Source organism: Henckelia pumila, unplaced genomic scaffold, assembly GCF_033568475.1.
Source record: "Henckelia pumila isolate YLH828 unplaced genomic scaffold, ASM3356847v2 CTG_466, whole genome shotgun sequence".
Classification (NCBI taxonomy): domain Eukaryota; kingdom Viridiplantae; phylum Streptophyta; class Magnoliopsida; order Lamiales; family Gesneriaceae; genus Henckelia; species Henckelia pumila.
Genome location: NW_027331833.1, coordinates 4,760,960 through 4,781,641, shown reverse-complemented (window position 1 = coordinate 4,781,641; position 20,682 = coordinate 4,760,960).

Sequence of the window (20,682 nt, the reverse complement as noted above, 5' to 3'; positions counted from 1 at the left end):
TGTAATTTAGGGGGAGTTATTTGCACTTGTGTGTGTGTGTTTTGTCTAAAAAGGCAAAAAAGGAAGTTTGAAAGAACATGTCGTGCACATGTCTTTTAAATTGTTTCCTATTTGCATTTAATTTCTATATTTATAGTTTTGCCTTTCTTAGACAAGTTTTAAATTTGGTGATATTTATTATTACTTCATAGAAATATTTGATTTATGATTATACCTTGTTTCCATGATGTGCATGATCTTATTTATGAAAATATATTGAAGATGTATAAAAGGAAGTGCATAGACCGATCAGAAGGGACAACGATTGAGAGAGTGGAACGTAGAGAGAAAAATACATAGAGAATTACTGAAGAAATTCTGAGAGCATTGAAGATCAATCATTGAAGAATTTTTGAAGAAAATATAACTGCTACATTGTGTTGCCGAATAGTGTTGAAAACACTGAAGAACACACGAGTGAAGTGTTGTTCTGAAAGTGGTTCTTTGGTTTTTGTTTTTCGGCATAGAACTTCCTATTGGTTTATTACTCTAGTTCTTACTAGTTTTTAGTAAGTTTTTTATTTTCTCAATCTGTTGAAAAAAGTAGATTTTTCATAAACAATCACTAGTTGGTTTTTGTAAACTGATTTGATTTTTTAGTGATTATTTTGGCATGAGGCATCGCACAAGTATTTAATACTTGTGCATATATATTTTTGTGTTATTTATTTATTCTGCTGCATGGTGTTTTCTTGAAGGGTTGATAATACTGAAAGATAACTCAAACTCTTAAAGTCAAAAAGTTATTTCTGGTATTTCTGTGATTTTAGACTGTCCAAATCTTACAATTCTATCGTTTTCTTTAGATCTATGGCAAGTACTGGTCCTCCTGCCTGGAATTTACCTCCACGATATCATGGATGATCCCCTAAGCTCGTATTTTCTTCATCATTCTGATAATCCTGCTCTCATTCTTGTATCACAACCACTCAATGGTGACAATTTGGCATCATGGAGCAGATCGATAAAGATTGCACTTTCAGTCAATAACAACTAGGGTTCATCGATGGTTCCATTTTCAAACCTACCGCTTCCGTAAATTTGCTTAACGCTTGGATTCGAAACAACAACATTGTAATTTCCTGTTATTGAATTCAATTTCCAAAGACATCTATGTGAGCATTCTTTTTGTTGAATCCGCGGTAGACATATGGATCAAGATCGTTTTCAGCAAAGCAATGGTCCTCGAATTTTCCAGCTTCGCCGTGATTTGGTATCCCTTCGTCAAGGTCAGGATCTAGTCAATGCATACTTCACAATGGTGAAAACCTTTTGGGAAGAATTAAATCACTTCCGCCCTATGTGCACCTGTGGAAAATGCATTTGTCATGGAGTGAAGAACATTGATGCATATTTTCAAATGGATTATGCTATGGCTTTTATCATGTGTCTCAATGACTCGTTTGCTCATATAAGAAGTCAGATTTTGCTTACAGATCCATTGCCTCCCATTAATCATGTTTTTGCATTGGTTGTGCAAGAAGAGCGTCAACGCACAATTGGCAATCCCATGCATGATAATCTCTCGGGTAATGGCATGGCTTTCACAATCAAAGGAGAGCAATCTCAGAAACAATCCTTTTCACGAGTTGCGATTAAACCTCATAGAGGCTGACCACATTGTACATCATGTAAGGCACCTGGACACACAATTGAAATGTGCTACAAAATCATGGGTATCCCCCTGGATACAAACATCGACAACCTCATTAGAACAGAGACATGCACAATACTGTCAACCAAGTCTCGAATGAGCCACCTCAAAGTTTTGACACTTCTTATTCTTCCAATATATTTCACAAGTTTGATAAACCACAAATGGATCCTCTTATGACTATGTTCATGCAACATCTGACAACGTTTGATACCAAGAATATCTCTCCTACAGGAAATCAAACAAGTCCCACATCAGGTACCTGTTTCTCTGTTTCAGTCCCTCATACTTTGAATTCATCAACATGTTTCATAGTTGATTCTGGTGCTTCTCGTCACATTTGTTCCAATGCTAATGTTTTTACATCACTTAAGGCAGTAGAAAATTCAAGAGTTACTCTGCCAAATCATGATCATATCGATGTCCAATTTTGTAGGGATATTTATTTGGGACAGTCTTTGGTGTTATCAGATGTATTATACATGCTAGAGTTCAAATTCATCAATTTACTATCTATCAGTGCTCTCATTGCCGATACAAAGAGGATGGTTCGATTCTTTGATAAGTATTTCATTATTCAGGACATGGCAACCGAGAGGATGATTGACAAGGGTAAACAAATTGAAGGACTCCATATTCTAGATTCAAATGAGCCATCTTTAGTGGTTTCCATCAATCAAGTTGACAAATATTTCGTATGGCATTCTCGTATTGGGCATCCATCCACAAGTATTTTGAGTAGAATAAAGAATTATATTCCAATCACCAAGGTTGATTCACAACACCATAGTCCATGTCACATATGCCCATTGTCCAAGCAGAGACGTTTACCCTTTCCCTCTAATCAACATGTCTTCTAATATGTTTGATCTTGTACACTGTGACATTTGGGGTCTTTATCATGTCCCTACATACAATAATCAGAGTTACTTTTTGACCTTGGTTGATGATTGTACACGTTTTACATGGATTTTCCTTATGCAACATAAATCTGAAGTATTAGTTTGATTTCTAGATTCTGTGCATTGGTTGAAAATCAGTTTAACATGAAACTCAAAGCATTCAATACAAATAATGCCAAAGAACTTGTGTTTACTGAGTTCTTCCAAACTAAAGGCATACTCCATTAGTTCTCTTGTGTGCAAACCCCATGCCACAACAAAACTCTGTAGTGGAGAAAAGACATCAACATTCAATTAGCTCGCTCATTGTTCTTCCAATCTCAAGTTCCAGCTCATTTTTGGGGTGATTGTGTTTTATCAGCTACGTATCTGGTGATTAGGATTCCATCATCATCTACATCACATCAATCTCCATATGATCTACGTTATCGCAAAAGTCACATATTCTCATCTTCGGGTTTTTGGATGTGCGCCACTGTGTCGTCGAAGGGCTGTGAGAGATCAAATGCTTCACGATCGATCAAGCAGTGATGGCGGAGTACACTAGTACTGTTGGCGACAATACTCATAACAAGGCGTTCCAAGATGCTTTCCATGTTTGTTGCAACCATTGTTTATACATGTTTCCAGACAAGGACGATCAACATTATAATCTACATTTGCCACACAAAAACAAAAGAGCAACATTACCATCACAACACACACAAGCCTCCCCAACCCGATCCCTTCATCGTCTTCTTCTTAACTTAATTTAATAAATTATATATGCATATTATATTTTTTGCGCCTGCACTATGTATAGCAAAATTAAGTAGCTAGGGTTACGTTTGTATTTATAGTCGTTGGAAATTGAATTCTTGGAATATTCAATGCATAGATTTACGATATCTTCAAAGAAACTGTGAAATATTTGTGTTATTTAATATAGATTCATTGGTGTTATGTAAAGATTTAGGGGTTTTTCATTAGATTCATATTTTTTTACCAAATGATTATGGATACTGTGAATATTTAATTTTTTGTATCATCTTGAAATTAACTCGAAATTATTAATTAACACCAAAAAATCAATATATGTGTATGCATCGCATGCACATGAAAGACACTTGTTATTATTCTAATGAAATCGAGTCTTATAATAACTCAAACAATTAAGTATATTCTATTCAAATATTCCATATATTTTATGGCTTAAACCATGCATATTTTCTCCGTCAATCTTCCACCAAGGCGTCCAAGTCTATGGGTGGTGGCATCGGAGAATTTTGCGACAACGCGTTTGCTAAAGCCGGGGGTAAAATCTGCCGGCACTTGACGAGACATTTGACATCACATACAATTGCAAAGAATCCATGGCAATGTGAGGTGCAATCACCCATACATAAGAAATACTTTTTATAGAGATCAATAAGATCAATATTAGTTTCTTCCGCATTCGTAGAGAATGTCAAAAGTGCCATTACCAAAACCATAACCACTCCTTCCTTGTAACCCTTTTTCGTCTTTGATCTTTTTTGCGATTTTTTGTTTGCTTGATTGGTTATTCTTTAGGGTTACTTCTTAAGAACATATTAAAGGTGTACGCCTCTATTTATAGTTGTACACAGTCTTAATTATATATATCGAGATATGTTTTGTAGAATATTTTCAAATTAAATATCATTTATATATGTATGATCCGCACCAAATTAAATTGAATTATGAATTTATTATGATTTTGAATTTCAATGAATTAGGTATGAAATTTGCTAATTAAATATATATGCAAGACTGTGTGGACTATTTTGCTAATGTTAGATTTATTTTTATTGGGGACTGTTATTTGCACTCCAAATTTTATTAATCACACTCCAACATACATTTTAAATTCATTAAGATGCCAATATACCCCTTAGTACTACTCTTATTAATTTTTGTAGCATATGCACCCAATAAAACCTCTATTAAATGTTCTTGTATTTTATTCAGAAAATTTCATAACATGATTTTTATTTCTTTCATTTACTTTTTTTCTGAATTTACTATAATTAAAAATATTTTCTACTTTCCTAAAAAAAATATTTCTACAACATGTTATTTACATATAATACGTATAAGTATTAAATGGTAATACATTCAATATTTATTCTAATAAAATATTTTTAATAATGAGGGAATGTTATTTATATCTAATTTTTATTTAAATATTTTTTTATCTTTTTATTAGTTTTTGGGCCACAATTTCTCTAGTATTTAATATAAATAAAATAATAGATTTAAAATTATAAAATTTGAATTCAATACATGAATAATAAAAGCTTCAAATAAATTCTAAACTTTATTAAGATGCATCCTTTTCAAATAATTATATATAAATGTATAGAATTTCAATTCAATAATTTATATTTTAAATTAAAAAATTTTGGACTCAATAAAAAATTAATTTAATTAATTCAAAACACTTTTAAAAATTAAGTAAAAAAAACACTTTTGAAAATATTATTTGGTTTCTGTTAAAAATTTGAAAAGTTATAATACATGAGTTAATAAAAAACAAATTAAGATTTAAATAAATTATGGAACATAAATGACACTATTTTATACTAAAAACAAAAGTAAATATTGAATATTTATCACGTAATTTAATGATTACACATATTATATGCAAATCCAAAATTTTGGCAAACTAGTTAGTAAATTGAGAAAAAAAATTAACTCAAATAGAAACGAAAATTCATATTATGGAATTCTAACTGATAAAATGGAAATATACTATCTTTTTTTATTGGCTTTATTTATGTCAACAACTTTTAATTAGAGTGATTAAAGAGTATTATTGTCACCTTGTGAATTAAAATGACAAGTTGGAGTGTGGTTAACAAAATTTGGAGTATAAATAACACTCCTCATTTTTATTACCATCATAGGCAGATTGATTTGCAAAACTTTGACCAATATTGAAGAGATCAATGTCGGTATGCATATATTCGATACGTAACATGACACAAAGTTAATTTTGAAAGGGTTTGACGTCTCAACATGAACTAATAATAAGTAACCATTTTTAAAGTGTTATCTATCAGTATTGTTAACACTTCAAAATAACATGCATCGAAATAAATAAACTTTAAAAGTAAATAAAACAGAGTTAATTATGCACAGGTATCCAATACTTGTGTGTTAACCTTGGAGAAAAATAAACATTAGAAAACAAATTAGTTTTACAGAAATTAATATTAGTGATTGTTTATGAAAAACACTTTACTCGACAAGATGAGAAAATAAATAACATCCTAAAAATTAAATAAAAATCAGAAAATAAAACCAGTAGGTTGTTTTAACATGTGTGCCAAAACGTTGAAGCAATCAAGGAACCACTCTTGAACGACACTTCACTCGTGTGATCTTCAAGTGTTTCCAACAATATACGACGACACGATTAATCTGCTACGATCACTCCAGGAATTCTTCAATACTATTCAATCGTCAAGTCTTGAGTTCCTACAATAAATAGTGTATGCAATTCTCTCTGTGTCTCTCCTCTGCGTCCATTTTCCTTGTATATATCTTCTTAATGTCCTAGTAAAGCTTTCTTTAAATGGAGTACTCCTACATAAGATGGGATCAAACGTTCATTAGAAATTGTTAGAAAATCAAATATCTAAAGTTTTGGTATTTAACAAAACAACTGTGCAAATCAAAAACAGTAGCAGAAGCTGCGAAGAAGAAGAAGAAGAAAAATAATCGCGAAACAGAAACAGAAGCAGAAAGCTTAAAAGCAAAAGGCAAAAGCAGAAGCAAGAGCAGGAGCAGAAAAACTCAAATAGTAGACAATAGAAGAAGATCAGATCAGAAGATCCTATTAACCCAGTCCAAGCTATTATCCAAAGATCTCTAGTAGACTAAGAAGACTCTGACTTACGCAACCACATTGTACCTAGGGGTGACATACTATACCGTACCAAAAAATATATCGTACTGCATGTATACCATACCAAAAATTACGTACGGTATACAATTTTTTAATTTCGATCGTACTGACCATTTCGGTATATGTAAAATCGGTATACCAAAAATTTCGGTTCATATAACTAGCATACCGATTATACCAAAATTTTAAGGTATACCAATATTTCGGTACGGTATCGGTATATATTATTTTATACCAAAATTATAAATTTATTGTTTAAAAATATTATATATTTTTAACTTTTTATATAATATTTCGGTATATCAGTATACCGATACATATCAAAATTTTCAAATTTCATATCGTTACCGTATCGAAAAAGTTGATATCGTTACCGTACTGTATTGAAAATTCGGTATACCAAAAATTCGGTAAATTCGGCATTTTTTCCGGTATGATAACCTCGGTATACTAAAAATTCAGTATTTTTGCCACCCCTAATTGTACCTTTCTAGAATGAATTAAAGGACAAGAAAATGACTGTTTTTCATAACTGAGGTGTGGTGTTGCAAGAGTTGTAATACATATATATAATATATATAAAGTAATTAGATTGTGAATTCATTATTTATAATGAGGATAACATATTAAAATAAATACCAATTTGTTAAACAATGTATACGGAATAAGTCAAATTATTATAACCGATTCGAGTTGTCAAAATTGAGTGGTAGGTCGGGAAACCTCAACCCAACTGAGTCTGCTCGTGCTCTGCTCGAAGCTGCTGCGTCTCCTGTCTGGCTTCCTGGGTCTCCTGTCTCGCAGCCTCCGCCTCAGCTCTGGTGGCCTTTATCGCCTAATTCTGTGCCGCCGTCGTCGACTTCATCTGGCTAAACCCGGGAGGACAAGGTGTCATCTCATCTGGGTATATGGTATGTGCGGTAGACCCGATACCATATACCCGTTGATGACTTACACCACCGACGACGTCGAAATAAATCGCATTCACATCCTCAGGTGTCGGATAGTGTTGTGCATCTCCAATATGCCTTAATGGGAACTTCTCGTCGATGCGACGCTCGACCTTTTTCTATTTTCCCAAATGACATATATATATATGTATAAATATCACTGAAAATGTATAATTTCTTAAAAAATAAATCATACATGAATTGTGACGTACGCTGATCTGTTGTGACGTGCCATCGACAAAGGTCCCGTTTGGCCGCTTGTTCGTCTTCAGATGGAGCTCGTAACTGTTTGGATCTCTGCTCAGCTTCTGACATTGCATTGCACGTACATACAGAGATAATTACAATTAACGAACAGTGAATATGAAAATAATATTTCTTAAATTATAATTTTCTATATTATGCACTCAAAATATTTCTTACCAGACTCACAGCGTGCACCGCGCGCATAGGGTCTCGAACTGGCAATGTGGAGACCAGTCCGTGGACCAGCAGGCTCGCTACGCCTGTTATTTCCGTATGTCGCCGCCATCTTCTTCCATGTGATTCCTCCTCCCAATGGGCAAGATAGGTAACCCAGATTGCAGGATCTATTGTACGAGACACGTTGACATACTTCCTCCAGCGATGCAATGTGCGACGGTACGTCTCAACACTCAGGTTTTTCCAAATCTCTCTAATTTCATCTTCGTGTTGCGGCTCCCACCTATACTGGGCATGTTATTTCAAACCATAATTAAATTAATTTGTGAGAGCTTCCATGTTTGAGAAATAAAAATAAATATAAAATATTGATATCAAATATGAGAGTTACAAAAAAAAACGTATCACAAATTGATCCCAGTAGAAGTCACGCTGAGGCTCCGTCATGTACCTCAAGGAGTATCCACCTAGAAAAAGTTTTTGTTTTTCTTGATAAACGTACTTATGTCGTTCTTCGGTGGAAGAATCCTGCAAAAACTGATTCGATAACATTTATGAAATGTTAAATTATATTTATTGAATACCTGCTAGAAATCAATATACTAACAACTTACTCTCCGAACTCAGGTCAAATCAGTATACGACGATCTGGCTGAGGGAGGATTCTTATTTGAGTAAGTCTATAATGATATTTTTATTTATTTAGTAAAACATTAAGTTTAGTAGTTTACTGACAAATTCTAATTTAGATAACTAACAACTTAAAATTCTAATAATTATACAAAAACCACAAGCAGCATTGGTATCCCATATTATTTGAATACAACTACAATTATATTTTTTTAAATTTGAATACAAAATTAAGTTAATTAACGAAAAATATTTTAGCTAACTACATTATTAAAATGCAGAGAATTAAACAATTTTTTTTTAACAAAACATAACTACTTATGATAGATTATGTCATATCAATCTTTGTCTCCAAAACACTCTTACTCTATAACTATCATAATTATTTTTAAATAAAATAAATAGTAATAAATTAATAATAAAAAATGTAACATTAATTATACATTACTAAAATCTTATTATATCTATACTATCTATTAATTTCTTATAAAAGTTTGTTATGCACAAATATAAAATTATATTTAGATAAAAATTTAATTTCTGTGTACACATCATATGCATCAAGAGTTACCGTTCTTGAGTTTCATATCTCTTTCAATCGATGTCGTCTTATACCTTCTTATTTTTTTTTCTTGATTCTCGATTCTTTATGTTCCAAACTAATCAATAACATCAAGAGAGTATACATCAAAATCTGATCAAGTTCAATCAAACCTCAAGATAAATAACAACTTCAAACCTTAGCCAAAACTATCCCGGTTCGAAGGCTGAATTCCCGAACTCGTTAAACTTGAATCCAAAGATGAAATTAATGATATTAAAATTACAAATATCAGCAAAGAACTCATTTCAATCCATAGTTCAATCAATGAAATACAAAACAGCTCAAATCTTGAACCGGCGACGTAACGACTGAAAATCGATAACCGAAACTGAAATCTATCAATTCTAACCATTCAATATCATTCATAACCATAATATATCAGCTAAATAACATCAAAACCCAGCAAGATCAGAAGCATAACTTTCGAAATATTTGCTGGAAAATCATAACAATCACAAACGGAATCCGTTCTTCGATCCGACTTGGATACGGTAAGGCATATAAACTCAAGAATAAATATTCATGCTCGATTCTGATTTCTCCCAACATTCAAATTTCAAAACATGCTGGAGCATAAGAAAACTTGCGCCAAATCGAAGCTCGTAGCAAGAGGATCTCAGCGCTATGTACGGATTAAAAATCGGACGGACGGATCTTGAACTACAAGAGGTTGAAAATGAAATTTTGGCTTGAGCTTTTCTTTTCCTCTTCTCTCGTTTTTGGTGGCTGATATTTTGATGAAGAAGACAAACATACTCGTATCAATACATGTGTAATCCACTAATTCCTTTATTTTTATTTTGGCCCCTTAATTCCTCATAAATTGCAATTCAGTCCTCAACCATCTTTATAATTCAATTTCAATCCTAAATAATTTAAGAATATTAGAATTTAAATCTAAACTCAAAAAAATCTCAAATTAAATATTCTCAGATTAAAATTAAATAATATCGGATTAAATCAAATAATCTCGGATTTTACAAGATCTAAATGGCGTGCAGGTGAGTTTGATGTTAGTCAGGAGGATGTGGTCCCGACGGGCAGCGAGGACATCTGAGCATCCAGAGCTGGCTAGCGCATCTGTGACCTTCGCAGACTCCGATTCAGTGTTTTAATGAGATTTTTTTTGGATCTGTATTAAACTATTTTTCGCACACGTTTACTATTTTCACTGCTCTTGCTTGTTTTGAAAACTGTAGTCGTTTGCATTTGTTTTAAAACCAAACTTTGATTTTTTGCATTTTACGTTATTGAACTTCCATGAATGGATTTTCTTCAATTGCTCGAATATTTTAAATTGTTAATATGCAATCAATTTTATTATGTATTATATTACTTGAAAAATCTATTTTTAATATAGATGCATATATGTATGGGTATATATGTAATATCCCCAAAAAAATTTGAGTTAGGGTAGTTTCATGCACACTCAAAAACATCCAAACACACACTAATTGTGAGGATATCGGCCTCTATTTATAGAAAAAGGTTCGGGAAGCTCCGAACCTACATGAATGCCACGTCTCGGAAAATCACTGATCGGAATCTCCGATCTCAATGTCAGAAGCTCCGATCCTCACTTCGAACGTTCCGATCTCATGCTTGCATCTACGTGTCCAAATGCTTTTGACACCTCAATAGTGCGCAAGACCTAACTCTTCGGACGTTCCGATCAGCAGTTTGGATTTTTCGAACCCCATCCTCTGGTTCCAAACTCCATTGCTTAATCCAAACAATTCAGATCTTCTAAACTCCCTACGGTCCACGTTCGAACCTTCCAAACTGCCCGAGTCAACTTTGTCCAATGAGTTAATTTCGGACATCCCGGAGTCGATTTTCCACTTGTATTAATCATAATAAAATCCCTTAATAATGTTTTAATCATTTAAACATTCCTTGAAATTTTAATTAATTAAAATATAAATCGGGTTACTACACACGTATAATCTTAAACTCCTAAATAGTTATTCAAGGATCATTACTGTAAGGCTCGAAAATATTAAATTATTAATTATGGGATTTGAAAATTAAATTCCATATTTTGGGCAAATATTGATTTGAGAAGTGATGAAAATTATAGATTTAATTTCCGAGCCGAAAATATTTAATTTGAGAATCTATGGATTTTGAGAATTAAATTCCGGGAATTCTTAAATTAAAAGAATAAATATTTGATTTGAATATTTATGGAATTTAAGATTTAATTCCAAGTTTTGAGAATTAATATGATTTAATTCGGAAGTGAAACCCAATCAGGGACTGATTTGCAAATATCGAAGTTCGAAGGGCTAAAGTGCAAAAGGCCAAGATTATTTAATTAATCCGAATTTATTTAATTTTAATCCGAGTATATTTAATTTGGGAATATTTAGAGTTTCAATTTTAATTCTAATATTCTTAAATTATTTTGGATTGAAATTGAATTAAAACGAAGGCCGAGGACTGAATTGCAATTTGTGAAGTTTCAGGGACTAAATTGCAATTAAGCAATACATATCCGATTATTGAAATTTCTTACTCAGCTTATTAACGTGTTAGTGCATTTGGAGTTCAGAAAAATCGAATAAGGAATAGAGAACAGAACCCGAAACCTTATTTCCTTTTGAATTTTTTTATTTTCAAAACTCCGTAACTTTTGTTCCGATCGTCCGATTTCGATTCCAAAAAGAGTTCTGGAATCCTTACGACAAGTAATTCTACTTGATGTAAGTTTTGCATTACTTCGGCAAGTTTTGAAGATTGAAATTTGATAGATATCAGGAATTGATGTTATGTTTACGTCATTCAACGTATTTACATTCCGATATCGAAAATGAATCGAAGATTGATTCTTGAATGAGCTTGTTATGATTTCCAGTATGTATATAGAGATTTATAGCAGCTGATTGTGTTGATATGCTGATATATCACACGTTCATGAGGTTAAATAAGTTAGATTCGAATTCGATATTTCGTCGGTTACCGATTTTTAATCGCGCCGTCGATTGATGATTTGAAGCCGTTTTGATAGCCTATGACTGAGATGAGATGTTCTTTTAGATTTTATCGATGATATAGAAATTTTATTTCTCAGTTTCAGACTAGTTTGAAGGCTAACAACTCAAGACTCCGAATTCGAACCGAAGAAGATGAAGTGAGGTTTTAAATAAATTTGATTGAAGATATATTGATGATTGTGACTCGATTCTAAAATGATTGAATAGAATGAAGCTTGATATGAATGTTTTGATGCTATTTTTCAGATTTGAAGCATTCAAAACAGAGGAAATACGAAGGTATAATGACGACATCGAGAGTCAGGGATTTTGAAACTCAAGATCGATTCTTCTTGAGTTGTCCCTTCAAAACCACATACGTATTTATTATTTTGATTTGATTTTGATATTGTCGATCCATCCCAGGTAGTGGGTCTTTGATTTTGAGTCGATATGATTTTGATACGATGAGGATATGAATTGATTCTATGCCGAGGTCGGAGGGTGACCTTATTTTCTAGCCCAGAATGGCTACGATAGATGGATATCCATGTCAAGATCGTTTACGAATCTTGATGGCAACGAAGTTGAATGAATCAATTTTCGATCGATCGATAGAAGCGTTATTTACTCTATTTGTTGAGTCGAGTTTAAATAGAGTCGATATGATTTATTTAACGCTTTCTATATGTTGGTTATACTGAGATTGATTTCTCACCGGAGTTTATCCGATTGTTGTCTTATTTTGTATGTGTGCATGACAACAGATGGGGCAAGAGCTAGTCAAGGACGACGATAGTAGCTCATGAGTGAAGATTAGATGTGGACTCGGGTTGTTCTAGCTGAATCGAGGTGTTTAAGTTCCAGCATGAATGTTGGAAAAACTTGAAGTAGTTGGTGTTGAGTAGTGAGTGAACAACATATGTAAATTGTAACTTTTGCTAGACTTTAATCTTCTAGTTGATGTATCGATTTCCTTATGAACATGTTTAGATCTGGTTATATGTTAATCTACATGTTCTAGACTTGAATTTGATGGGTTGGAATTGATTGAAAGGATCATAGTTGCTGACAAAAGAACAGAGCAGTCTTTCTGCCCAGGAGGCGCCCGCGCGGCATAAAACTACCGCCCACGCGCAGCCTGGTGCTCAGCCTACTGTTTTGGAAGAAAACAGGGGCGCCCGCGCGGCAGTTTTTGACCGCCCGCGCGCACCCCTTTTTGAAAAAAAAAATAAATTCTTGATCCTTATTATTTCCTTATTAAATTAATGATGCTTATTCATTAATTGCCCCTTAAGATTTGAGATTAGCAACCCGATGCCCCACAATTACGAAGTACTTTGAAGCATGTTTAGGAATTATGGATCTTGCATGGTAGTGATTCTCAATATGATTGTATTATCTAGTTTTAGACGAGTAGACTTTCTATCAGATATGTTAGTGAGGTACGTGATGTACTGATTGAGATATCCAAACACATTGTACACATTTATATATTGCATATTTATTTGTTCAATATATATGATTTATTTCTTTGACATTATGATTGACATTTCACTTTTGGCATGATATCTTGAGATATATCTTGTTTGTTGGGTTCGCTCAGCCTGTTCTGTATTGTGAATGGTTGCGTATGGAGAGCTACAGTGTTCGATGGGACCCATGAGCTCTGATGACCTTGGAAATTTTAAGTCCACGTATTTTTGATGAGTGTAGAAGCCAAAACATGCCTAGGGTAGATCAAAGACTACACACTCAGCCCTCAGGCGCCTCTAGATCGAGCACGAGATTCTAGATTTGATCATTGATATCCGAGGATATGGCATTTTGCATGCATCATATCGGTTTGTACACTCATACATTCTTAAATTGGACGATTGTCACTCACGTCCTTGTTTTCGACACCTCACTCCATGAGGCATGTCTTAGTTTGGATGGCTCGGAAGACCAGCACAGTGGCTAGAGCAGTTGGATTTTCGGTGGTGATCCAATGGAGGTTTTATTTGGTTTCTCCTATTTTTGTGCAAGATTGTGACTTTTGATATATATGGTTGTATTAACGTTTAAGACTGAGATTATTGTTCTATTTTTGTTTGGGTTGCAGAAGTACTTGAGTTATTATTTTTGTTGTTTAATTTTTGTTATTAAGTTTATTATGCATGCTCATTAGTCAGTTTAGTATTGGCTCAGGTAAAGGTACACAAACCTAAATAAATGAGACGAAGAGTATATTTTTTTATATAATTTAAAATTAAATACAAATTTTTCAATAATTTTTTAATCTTACTATATCTCTATTATAGGCACACACACTATTAATTATTAAAATAGAGATCCTAATACTTACTATATCTCTATTATAGGCACACACTATCTATATCTATATATATATAATAACTGAGTTTTTGCTAAATATAGTAAAATCCCGCCAAAAACTTTTAGCTAAAACAGGAAACAAACTTTATTTAATTCTATTTATATGTTTAATGCACCGAAATTCATTTTAAATATTACTTATTTGGAAATAGTTTTCATTTTAATATATATCTATATATATAATGCACAAATATAACTGATTCAAATTAACTTACTTTATAATAATTTGATTTGCCAAAAACTTACGATTAAATTGGTAGATATTAATTAATACTATAAATATAATAATAAATCAATTTTCAATTTAAAATTTGCTTAATCACTTTATACAAATATAATTAATTATTTGAGTTCATATATATTTCAAAATCTCTTACAATACAATAAATAATAATGTACAAATGTATTATATAAAAATTTCTTTAATTTAGTATTTCGAATTTGCTTCATAAATAATTTTATACGGAATTAAATTCGTCTGAATACATGCTCCCAACGCCAACAAACAAACTTTTCAAAAAAGTATCATATATATGTGAAATCTTTAATAAATGCTATAATAATAATAATAATAATAATAATAATAATAATAATAATAATAATAATAATAATAATAATAATAATAATAATAATAATAATAATAATAATAATACAACAAAATTTTGAAGATTTCCCAATTATATATAAAATTTTCAATAAATGATAAAATTTTTGTAATTTATAATTAAAATTTATATGGGTCAAAATTCGTCTGAAAATTTGCTTCAAATCAAATTTTGAAACAAAGTACCACATATATGGGAATTTTAATAAATGGTATATTTCAATAATAATACAACGAATTTAGAATATTTCTCAATTACATATAAAATGTTCCATAAATAATACAATTTAACTATTTTAGAATTAAAATTTAGAAAGTTTACAGAATTAAGGAGGTTAAATTTGCTTAAAAAAATACATAAGATAATATTATTTGCAGAAAAAAATTGATTCGTTTTAAAATATTTACCATATTTATAAGAAATACTTATATCATTTGAGATAATCTTTAAATGGACATACCAATTTTATGTTATTACATTAAATTCTTTATCTTGGTTGAGATAACTCTTACTAATAAAAAGAATATATAAAGATATTATAAAAAATCATATATTATTTTTCTATCAGAATTTTTTAAAAATAAATATTTTTCAAAAAATTAAAATTTTTGTCGATTAATAAATTTGATTAAAAATGTTAATTATTTTTTAGAATATGTTAAGTAAATTTATATCAAGGTTCTAATTAAGATACATAATATAGATTTATGGAAAGTCAATACACCAAATATTCTAGACGACGCTCTTTTAAAAAGTTTGAAAATTTAATCTATATATATATATATATATATATATATATATATATATATATAATAACTGAGTTTTTGCCAAATATAGTAAAATCCAGCCAAAAATAATTAGCTAAAAAAGGAAAATTAAGACAACTTATTTCTGTTTATGTTCTAATTAATGCTACGAACGGTTCAATTATTTTCATACATTATATATATATATATATATATATATATATATATATATATATATAATTTATAAAGATAAGTCAAATTGCATAGTTTATAACGTTTTCATTTGCTAAAATTTACACTTTAAATGTAGAAAAATAAATAATACAAATATAATAATAAATAAATTATAATTTTAAAATTTGCTCAATTAATCTATACAAATTCAATAATTTTAGTAATATGTATATATTAAATAAATGCTTTAATATATAAAATTTTAAATGATTAATATATTTCTTTAATAATATAACCAATTTAGAAGATTTAATAATTACATATAAAATTTACCGTAAATAAAATAATCACTTGATTTATTTTGAATTTTAAACATTATAAAAAGTCTTGGTTCAATTAATGCCTTCAAATAATTAAATTAATAAAATAAAATAGATAAAATAGTGTAAACGGTGAGCATTAATTATTAATAAAGAATGTCTAACTTTAAATATAAAACCTAATAATTAAATAAACGATTCAAAACATCTATAAATAAAACTGAATATTTAAATAATCACTTAATTTATTTTAAATTTTAAACATTTAAAAAAGTCTTGGTTAAATTAATACCTTCAAATAATTAAATTAATAAAATACAAATAGATAAAATAGTGTAAACGGTGAGCATTAATTATTAATAAAAAATGTCTAACTTTAAATATAAAACCTATTAATTAAATAAACGATTCAAAACATCTATTAAAAAAATATTTAATTTAATTTAAATCTCTACATAAATACATATTTTAGTTTCAATCAAATACATGCAAATATAATACCTCCCATAATAGATTAAAAAACATATTAAAAATTCAATGCAATAATTACAACAAAATACGATCAATATTATCACCTAACAAAATTTTCGAACATATTTACTTTCTTTATACACAGTATCGACTAACAAACCAAAACATTCATCATTATGATTCTTTAATTTAATTTAAAATTCAACAATAAAAATTCATTGTCAAAAAAAATCTTTAAAGTGTGAGATATTCCATATTAGATTTAAAAAATGCAAGTTAAAATTGATACAAATATTGTAATAATTTTTTTACCGGCCAATCAACTTAGCAATTAAAATAGGAAAATAAAACTCAATCCCTAACCGTAAACATATAGATAAATTTTATGACTTTAAATAACTTAATAATGCATAAAAAAATTTAAACACTCGACACTAAACAATGAATATTATGAAAAATGGTAAATATTTATAACACGGTAGCTTAGGAATAATATTTACTAATTATGATTGTAAACAAAGTAATAATGTTGAAAAACAAACAATTATGTCAATCAATACCATAATATTTGTCTTAGTTTTCTAAATATAGAACTACCAATCAAAATTTTAAAAAATCAATCAAAATTATTTCTTATTTTAATTATTATATATTCAACACAAATACACATTTTACTTTCTATTTTTCGGACAAATAAGGCACATTCCACAAAAGATTAAAAAAAACTTAAAATTGGAAAATTCCATGTAAAATTATAAGAAACTGTGACCAATTATTTCACAAAAGATTAAAAAAAACCTGAAATTCGGAAATTAAATGTAAAATTATAAGACATAGTGATCAATAAAAAAATAAGCAATATTTCCTTTCTTAATAAAGTATATCATTTAAAGATTTTTCAAATCAATCAAAATAATTCGTAACTTAAATCTAACTAAATGCCAGATTTAATTTCAATCAAATAACAGCAACTAGGAAATATTCCAAATTTAGATTAAAAAAATTTAAGTTTAAAAATTTATAATAAAATTGTAATATATTTAAATCAAAATAATTGTTTTTTAAAAAATGAAAACATAGGTTATCCGTTATTGAGTCAATACCATAAGTCATGATTCTCAAATATAGAGCATATATAGTTAAATCACTCCTCTCACATTATTCTTGAAAACATTTACCATCGAATCACAATTTCGAGAAATTCAAAACACAAGCTCAAATTCAAACTCACATATTTTCATAAGCAATTATCACATAATCATAAAAAAAAAATTCAAGATCGGCTATAAGGTTCCCACAATGATATAGCGAAGAACATTCAAACATATGAAAGGCTATTGAATTTTGAAGAATCAAAATTACTATGGAGCGACTGACAAAATCTACGGATAGGCAACAAGAGACGAAAAACTAACAATCAAGCAAAAGATAATTAAGTATACTTTTAATTTACTTTTTGGGATTGAATTTTTGAGTTATTCATACCGTATATTTAATTTTTGAAATACAAGTTGAAAAAATTGTCCTTACGCATCATTTTTCAATCGAACTCCTTCTGCTTATATGCATCTGAAATTGATATATAGATGGATAAACATCAACTTAAAATGATATCTAGATGTTTATCAATAAATTTCTAATAAAAATGCATTATCTACCATAGACTTAACTTTCTTGATAAGATATAAGTAGTCCTTCTAAATTGATAACCTGCAAATAAACAAAACATTGTTGAATTAATATTATACTTGTGCAGGTGATTATATTAACTAATCTAAGATTATAAGCTAACAGTCACTTTAAATCATTTTTAATATATGCATATATCGAATCCTTCTAAGAGAACATCTATAAAATAATTACCTAAAATCGTTTATAATTAAAAGCAACATCTCAAAGTGTTGATAAATCAAGATGTAACATACATAACATGATGCAAATAATCAATATAAATAATTAACATATAATAAAACTGTTTTCAACCAACATAAATTAAGATGGTATTGACAACATCAAAATATCTATTAAGTGAGATCACAAATGGTATGATATTTTTTTCATGCGTTATTTTTTGTTATTTGTCTACTCAAATTATTATATTTGTTTTCTTTTAACATCGGTATACGTGCAGCTACTTCATCGAGCTTAGTTGATATAGATTCTTCTTCTTAAATGCCTAGCAGCTCAACTAAAAATAAATCAGATATGATTGATCTAACGATTGATGATGATTTCTCTCTCTGCTGTTAATACTGGCGACAAACTGTCGTTTGTTTATCAATATAATTTTTTAATAACTACACGTGTTTTTTTTACCTAATTTTAAGATATTATATTTAAGATATAAGTATAATCATCAATTAATAATGTTTTTTTTTTGCAGTTGAATTTGATTCAATTCAAATAATTAAGTTAACATATTGGACATTCAACATAGTCATGACAATCTCGACAAAAATATCTCAAAATTATCCATTGGTAAAATTATATTATATTGGTTTTATGTTGTTTTAGTTTAAAACAAGTTTATGTTGTTTTATTCAAATTTATAAAAAGATTTTTTTTTATTTTTCAGTTATAACATATTTAATTTTTTTATGTTACGTATTTTTTTTTTTTTTTTTTGGAATATGTGTGTGTTAACAACGTCCTTTTTTATATAGATTACTGGGATATAGGAAATCCAATATATAGATGTGATTTTTGTGGTGCGATATTCTGGTATGAAGAAAGGTTATGCAAGGAAAAATACAACTTTCTCCTTTAAAAAATCTCAAAATCCTAAATACTCCATGTGTTGTATGCAAGGAAAAATACAACTTCCTCCTTAAAAAAAACATCATGAAGTATTGCATGATTTTTTAAATGAAGTGGATGATAAAAGCAAACATTTTCTTGAGAATATCATATCGTACATTAGTATGTTTTATTTCACGTCGATGGGAGGGAAGATAGATTCAAGTTTAAATCAAGGTGGCTCCGCTTTAGTGTTTAAACTTCATGGTCAAAATTATCATTTAATTGGAAGCATACTTCCATGTGAAGGTGCATCTCCGAAGTTTGCGCAGTTATATATTTACGACACAGAAAATGAAATTACTAATCGAATTTCTACTGTCAGATATGCCTTAAAATATGTCTTATTTTGTATTTATCGTATTTGTCAATTTATTAGAAAATATTCATTTATATAGAATAAACATATTTTTCAGAAAAAACAGCGACACAAATAATCTGCATCTGGAGATAGTCTCTGATTTGAAGATCATGTTAGATAAAAATAATGTTTTGGTCAAGTCTTTTCGGATGATCTAAGAAAGAATGATGGTAGAAATACAATCCGATATTAAATTACAGCTGATTGAGAGAATAGATAAGGATGGAAAACGATATAATCTTCCTTCTATTTCCGAGGTTGCTGCATTAATCGTGGGATATTTTAATGAAGCTTTTGGAGACAGAGATATTTTAGTAGAAACACAAATTGGTCAACTAAAACATATCAATGAGTTGAATCCTGCATATATCTCTCCAGTATCCTATACTTTCCTCCCTATGGTGAGGATGGTTATCGAGAAGATATTCCATTCTCAGAATCCAAGCCAAGTGTTGGAGGTAGAAAAAAAGTGAGTATAAGAGAATTTTTGTCTATCGACTGCATGATAGGGACATCAAATTTTCAAGTATTTTGTCTTCGAGAAAACTTTTTCAACAATTTATTGTTGATGCATACACAATGGTTGAATCTGGAAGGTTGACATATGTTCGGATGCATAAAAAACAATTGAGATGTGAAATGCACAAAGGTCTTCATGATACGCTTTTGCGTGGTGAAACAAATGCATCTACACAAAGAAAACGTATTATCTTGCCTTCTTCTTTTACTAGGAGTGCAAGATATAT